The following is a 6,332-nucleotide window of genomic DNA, read 5'->3' as shown; positions in this document are numbered from 1 at the left end:
GGGGATGGAACGTCCCCCTATCCTAGCAGCTCAGGCACTCAGAAGTTGCTGGGCACCTGCCTTGAGCCTGGAGTTCAGCTGCCCTGCAAAGTCAGGCCAGGAGAGAGAGGCCCAAGCAGGGCTACTTGGTCCCTGCCTGGTGGGTGACCCAGGAGAAAGGGCCCCTCCCAGCGGGATCCCAAACCCTGTGGAGTGGTTTCAGCAGGTGGAGTGGGGCTGTTCCCATGGCAGTCCCACGGCACACAGCCTGAGGGACATGGGGGCGCAGCTACCACCTCAGCTCTGTCTTGGGTGTGAGACCAGTCTCGTGGTCTCGGCAAAGTGGGTTTCTGGGGGGAGGAGCAGGCATTCGGGGCGACCCCACGTTTTCCCCGGGCATGGTGCACGTGGAGAAGGTGCAGGCTCTGCTCAGCCCCAGGCAGAGATGGCCGTGACCTCAGAGACTTCTACCCGTCTGTGTCCCCGCCGCGCACGCGCGCACCTTCTACTGGGTGGGTCTCTCCGCACCAGGCCTGGAGGCCCAGCTCGTCACACACTGGGGTTAGGGGTCTACTGAGAAGACCCTTGGCCGGTCCTTTCACCTCCTCAGCCCCCACCTTCCCCTGCCAAGGGGCTGCCACCTGCGGCTCTGGGCTGGAGAGCAGGGTCAGCCCCGGAAGCCAGCTGTGTTCCTGTGACTCCCGATCACTGACCCTTGTTTGGTCCCCATCAGCATCCTCAGGAAGGACATCTGGTCCTGGTCACCGAGGTTGGACAGGTGGCCCTTGTAACCTGGTGAGTTATATCACATCGTCTGTAGCCAGCTAGGGTCATGCTGGTCCCCTCAGCTCCGGTGCCAGGACCCCAAGGCGTGCTGCCAGCTGCTGTGCCTCTGTGCCTCACCCATTTATCTTCAGGGCCCCCTGTTGCCCCCTATACCCACAATGGAAAGCCAGGGCCACCACTGCCTTCCTCTCTACCCAGACAGCCTACTCTAAGCTGGGACTGGCCCCTGCAACACTCCTCCCTGGTGGGCTGAGCCCTGATGGCCACCCAGTCTGCCCTGTAACCCTGTCGCTGGGGGTCCTGGCCCAATGCCTCTTTGCAAGCGGTCCAGCCCAGCCCACGTGTCCTGGCCCATCTCTGCCCAACATCCTGGCACCACCCATCTCAGCTGGCCACCCTCCTGTTGGCCCCAGGACCCCTTGCCAGGCAGAGCCAGCCAATCCATGGGGAGCCAGGAGAAGGGTGCAGACAAGGGAGGGACTCTGAGAGGCAGTGGTGCCCACAGCATGTCCTGCCTTCTTCCACCGCCCTCCCCTCTGTCTGTTGGAATCCCCGGCAGCCTCATTCCTGCCCATGGTGACAAGCTCTCCAGATGGGCCCCAGCACCTGGCCTCGTGCAGTTCAGTGGCCGAGTGGCTGAGCTGGTTCCCAAACCAGGCCACTCAGCCCCCGTGGGCGCCCTGGGGCCCTTACCCATCCAGGTCTGCACAGCAGCTGCCCTGCCGGGTGCCTTCCTTCCAGGTGGTGCAGCCCACGGGCTCTCAGGAGGGTGGCCTGCCCTCTGGTGGCAGCACCAGACAAGGGGAGTGGGGAGCTGGGAGCCGCCCAGCCAGCGTTTCCTGTCTCCACACCCCAGGCTTGTAAGGGAGTGCCGAGTCTCCCTTGTTGACCAATGGGGAAACTGAGGCCCAGAGCAGGCAGGGGCTTTGACAAGAGATGGAGCCCCCTCCCAGCCTCAAGGTGACTTCCCTGTGGGCTGGACAATGGTCATGGACCAATGACCTGGAGAAATAAGCATCCCCACAATGTTCCAGGATGGTTTAAGGGGTCCAGGGTTTGGGAACTTTAAAAACCAACCCGAGAGGCTAGGATCGTCGGGACCAGCAGGGCACACCCCAAAACCAGTAATGTGAGTAATGGAGGGGACAGAGGGCAAGGAGCCAATTTTTTTAAACAGAGAGAGAGAGAGCTCCTGGAATTGATAAGAATGAGAGGCCTGAGCAAGCAGGTCTCAAACAGGGAAGAAATGACACAGCCGGGCAGGAAGAAATACGGGTACAGGTCTTGGAGGTGGCTCTCCATTGGTGTGCCCAGGCAGCCTGCCCACCGCTCCCACCCAGGGGTGGACACTGCCCTGGACAAGGCCTCAGACAGTTGGGGTCATACAGGGCAGAGTTGTCCAAAGAAGCCACCTTGTCGGGGCCCCGAAGGGACTCCTGGGGATGCTGCTCTGGCTGGCACTCCTGTCCAGCCCCAGGGGTGGCCCTGCAAGGGGTGGGGAGGACTGGGGCCCGGTGGGGTGGCACCGTTCTTAAGAAGGGTGGCCAGTTGGCCTTTGCTGCAACTCTGGGTTATGATAAAGACTCCAGGTTTCGAGTCTAACATTATCTCTTCCATCGCTCAGCTCACCTCTCCTTTGCCCCATCACCACTCCCAGCCCATGACTTCCTGGTAGCTGCTGACCCAGGCTTACTAATGCAGGTGTCAGGGTGTTTAATGGGAACCTGCTTGTCAAATACCGGGGATGACTCAGCCCACAGTGGAAATACAGGAAAAGAAGCCCTCCTGGGGCAGGAGACCCACATTCCAGCACAGGAGGAGGTTCCTGAGAGGCCTCAGACCCAGCCAAGCCTGCCCCCCTCCACAGCCTGCCCCTCATACACACCCATCCCCCACAGCCTGCGCCCCAACCAGCACAGAAACACACATTGTGTGCTTCTCCCCCACATAAAGCGGGGCTCAGGCACCTGCTCCTCTTCCCAGCCCTGCAGGATTCACACCCCAACCTCACCCCTCCCAGCTGGTTCAGGCCAACACCTGCTCCCACCCTCCCAGCACCCCCATTTTCACGCTCTCTTGTGCTCTTAGAGAGAAGGGACCTGGAGGGTCAGGCGTTCAGCGCCCAGCACTGCACTGGGCGCCCAAGGCAGTCCTCACCCCTACACGCCAGCAAACAAAATAGTCCCCCTTTTATTTTTTAGATTTTAATTCAGATTACCAATAAACAAGTAAATATAAGAGGAAAATAAATTCTTTATTAAAATTTTAACATGAAAACATAAAAAGCCTCTTTGTATTTGTCTCAGGTGCGTTTGAAACACAGACAGCCAAAATGGTCAGAGCGCTGTCCTGGGTCCTCTCCGTCACAGATGGTCCCCGGGCTGGTCGCGAAGTGTGCGATCTCGTCTGTCCCGCTGAAGGACTAGCGGATGGGAACTGTGTGGTTCGCTCGGTAACCCTGGAGTCTGGGACATGCGCCCCGGACCTGGCCATGGGAGACCAGCGTCCTCCCCATCATAGTCCGGGCTGCGCCGTCCCTTCCTCCGATTGTTGGTCCTCTGTGGGTTTCCTCTGCGTGCGCCCCCTGCGGGTCCCGAGGACCGTGGCACTTCGAGCCCTTCCCTCCCCGCCCCCTTCCACCCCCACCCGAGGAACCGCAGCACCAGTCACAGCATTAGCGCCGCGTCACCTCTAGGGGTCGCCGTCGTCCTTCTGTTTCCCTACCGCTTGCGTCATTGTGGGCAAAGTTGGGGATCTTTGATGAGTAATGGGGAGGTGATCCCTGGGATGATGAAGTAGGAAACATCTCAGGACAGAGGGAAATGGGACGCGCCCGTGGGATTCTGTGACGGCGAGCCGGGCCGCGTTTAGGCTGCTTTAAAAACACAGGTGACTGTGCTCTTCGGCTTCGGATGACCCGAAGGACAAAAGGCGATCCTTAAAGCTAGAACCGCCAACCGGGTGGACGCTAAGAAAGGCGTCCGAAACCCACCCGGCCGGCGTCCCGCGGCCGCTGAGGGTCCCAACAGCCTAGAGAGTTGTCCGGTTGGGGCGGAACAGGGGAGTCAAGCTCGGAGCGCGACAGCCACACTCCCACCCGTGGCACATGACCAGACCTGAGCAATCACAGTACAGCAAGCCGCGGCCTTAGCGATTGGATCAAGGATGGGCATGTGATTCCAACTGGCCAATCAGCACCCAGGAATGTCTACTTAAGGCAGAGCCGGCCAAGGGCTCTAGGAGATAGGGGCGGATCGGCCGTGGGTGATGTTGGGCTTTGGTGTTCACCCAGATGGGATGCCGGATCACCGCACGGCGGAGGCTTACAGTCCTACGGCTCTCGGCCTTCGGGGAGACTTCCAATGGTTTCCCGAATAGGCTCGCGGTGGTCGGAGATTGTCCTGAGTCTTCGAGGGATGCGTGGGAACTCGAACCTGAGGCCTGAGCGGGGTTCCTGCGCCCCGGGCAGCATGGGCACGTGTGGATCTGGGCCTTCCTTTTCCCTCAGGAACGCTGCACAATCGCCGATCCGAGGCCCTTACGACGTGAAAACAACGGTCCTTGTAAGGAGCGTAAGGGCTGCGAGTTTAAACACAGGTCTTTGTTGAGATGCAGTGCACTCAGCCCAAAATTTGCCTGCAGAAGGTGTGCGGGGCAGTGGCTGTGGTGTATTCAGAGTCGTGCAACTATGCCCGCACTAAATTTACAGCAGTTTTTTTTCATCACCCCAGAAAGAAATCCTGTACTCATCAGCCCTTCTCCATCCCCTTCCTACCAGCCTTGGGCAACCGCTGATCCACTTTTGGTCCCTGTAGATTTGCCTGTATATGCACATAGTACAAATCATTCCTTGTTCATTTGAAGTTCAAGTTTAACTGGGTGTTCTGTAGTTTTATTTGGTAAATTCCCCCCCAACCCCCGAGGCTGGATATCCAAGCACCCTCACCTGGGAGGGAGACCCTGGCATTGACCCCAGCCCAGGATCCCCTGCGTGTAGGACATACTCTCACCTGCCTCCAGATTTCCAAGAAAATGGAACTCCAAAAACACCAGGCAGCCAGGGGAGCCGACCCTTGGCACAGCCCTCCTGGGGAGATGCAAGGGCTTGGGGTCCAATGCCAGGACAAGGTCAGGAAATGGGGGTGATTTCAGGCCTAACAGTTCCCCAAAGCCTTTATATGAGTGTTTTTTCCATATTGTCCCTTTTTCCATATTTTGTAGGTCTCTGTATATTTAAAAACAGTTCTACAGGGTCCGGTAGAAGTGACACCTGTTTGAATGTGGTTGGTAGGGTCATAATATGGATGTAATGATTTACAGTTTTAATTTGAACATTTCACCTGAAATGTCATATGGTGCGCTTGAGTGTGATATTGTTACATTACAGAATTACATGCTTATGATTTTGTAATAAAAATAGGGCACCCTGGCAGGTGTGGCTCCGTGGATTGAGCTCTGGCCTGCAAACTGAAAGGTTGCCAGTTCAATTCCCACTCTGGGCACGTGCCAGGGTTGCAGGCCAGGTCCCCAGTTGGGGGCATGTGAAATGCAACTGATTGGTGTACTTCTCACAGATTGCTGTTTCTCTGCTCTTTCTTCCTCCCTTCCCCTCTCTTGAAAAGTAAATAAATAAAATCTTAAAATATTTTTTTAAAGGGGGGAGGTGTTATTTGTGCTGGAGCTTATATTTGTGTGTTTCTTAAATCACAGCGTTTCCCAGCCCCTCGCTCCCAGCTGGCCCCAGCAGCGCTCTGCTGGGCACAAGGGCGCTGCCACACGGCGATGCCCCGGGCCTGTGCTCCTCGGCAAGCCCAGGGAGGACTCGCGGTTGGCGTCCCACAGCCAGTCTGTGAAGGGATGTGATCGCGGGAGGGTTGTATCTGGTTCTGATCTGACTTTCACGCTGAGACCTCTGCTTGGGAAAACAAAAATCACAGCGTTTCAATTTGTTGTTTTCACCAGTGTGATGCTGGTGTTTCTGGGCAGCTCTGCTCCCCCTATACCCCTAGCTCTGGCCTTCCTTTCCCCTGGATGGAGGCCCTACTGGGGGTGGGGGGGGTGGGGAGCAGCTGTGGCTGCTGCATCCCCTCCCTGCCCCCTTTAACAGAAGAGTAAACTGAGGCTCAGAGGCCTCGCCAAGCTCACCAAAAGCAGGGGAGGCTTGCAGACTAGCCTGCCCACTTTGCAGTCGGTTTCCTTCTTTCTCCGAGGGTCAGGTCATGCCTCGGTCACGGGACCTGAGCATGATTCACAGGTGCCAGGCCCTCTCTTGTTTCATCTATTTATATAATATTTTACTCATTCATTCCCTGCTTCTGTTCCCGTGACCCCACAGGCAACCCTTCAGATGGGTTTTGTGTGCTTGAATTCTTTCCATCTCAAGGGATGGCAGATTTAAATACTCATTAAAATTACTGCCCAACGAGGAATGATGGGGAAGATCTTTAACTTGTGGTAACAATCGGGATCCTACGGCAAAATAAATAAATAAATATTTTTAAAATTACTGTTTTAATAAACTTATTTTAGACCAGTTTTACATGTTGGTAAAGTACGAAGATAGTACA

At 56.5% G+C, this 6,332-nt stretch overlaps 1 non-coding gene across 1 annotated transcript; it reads left to right on the top strand.

The window, feature by feature from the left end:
• Window positions 1-5,427: 5,427 nt before the first annotated feature.
• On the top strand, window positions 5,428-5,676 carry LOC112298958 (small Cajal body-specific RNA 6). The gene has a single exon (XR_002974192.2). It is a non-coding gene; the product is annotated as a small Cajal body-specific RNA 6 (non-coding RNA).
• The last annotated feature ends 656 nt before the right edge of the window (window positions 5,677-6,332 follow it).

This window comes from Desmodus rotundus, chromosome 9 (genome assembly GCF_022682495.2).
Source record: "Desmodus rotundus isolate HL8 chromosome 9, HLdesRot8A.1, whole genome shotgun sequence".
Classification (NCBI taxonomy): Eukaryota; Metazoa; Chordata; class Mammalia; order Chiroptera; family Phyllostomidae; genus Desmodus; species Desmodus rotundus.
The sequence above is the reverse complement of the archived record's forward strand: the minus strand, read 5'-3'. Positions and strand labels throughout refer to the sequence as shown.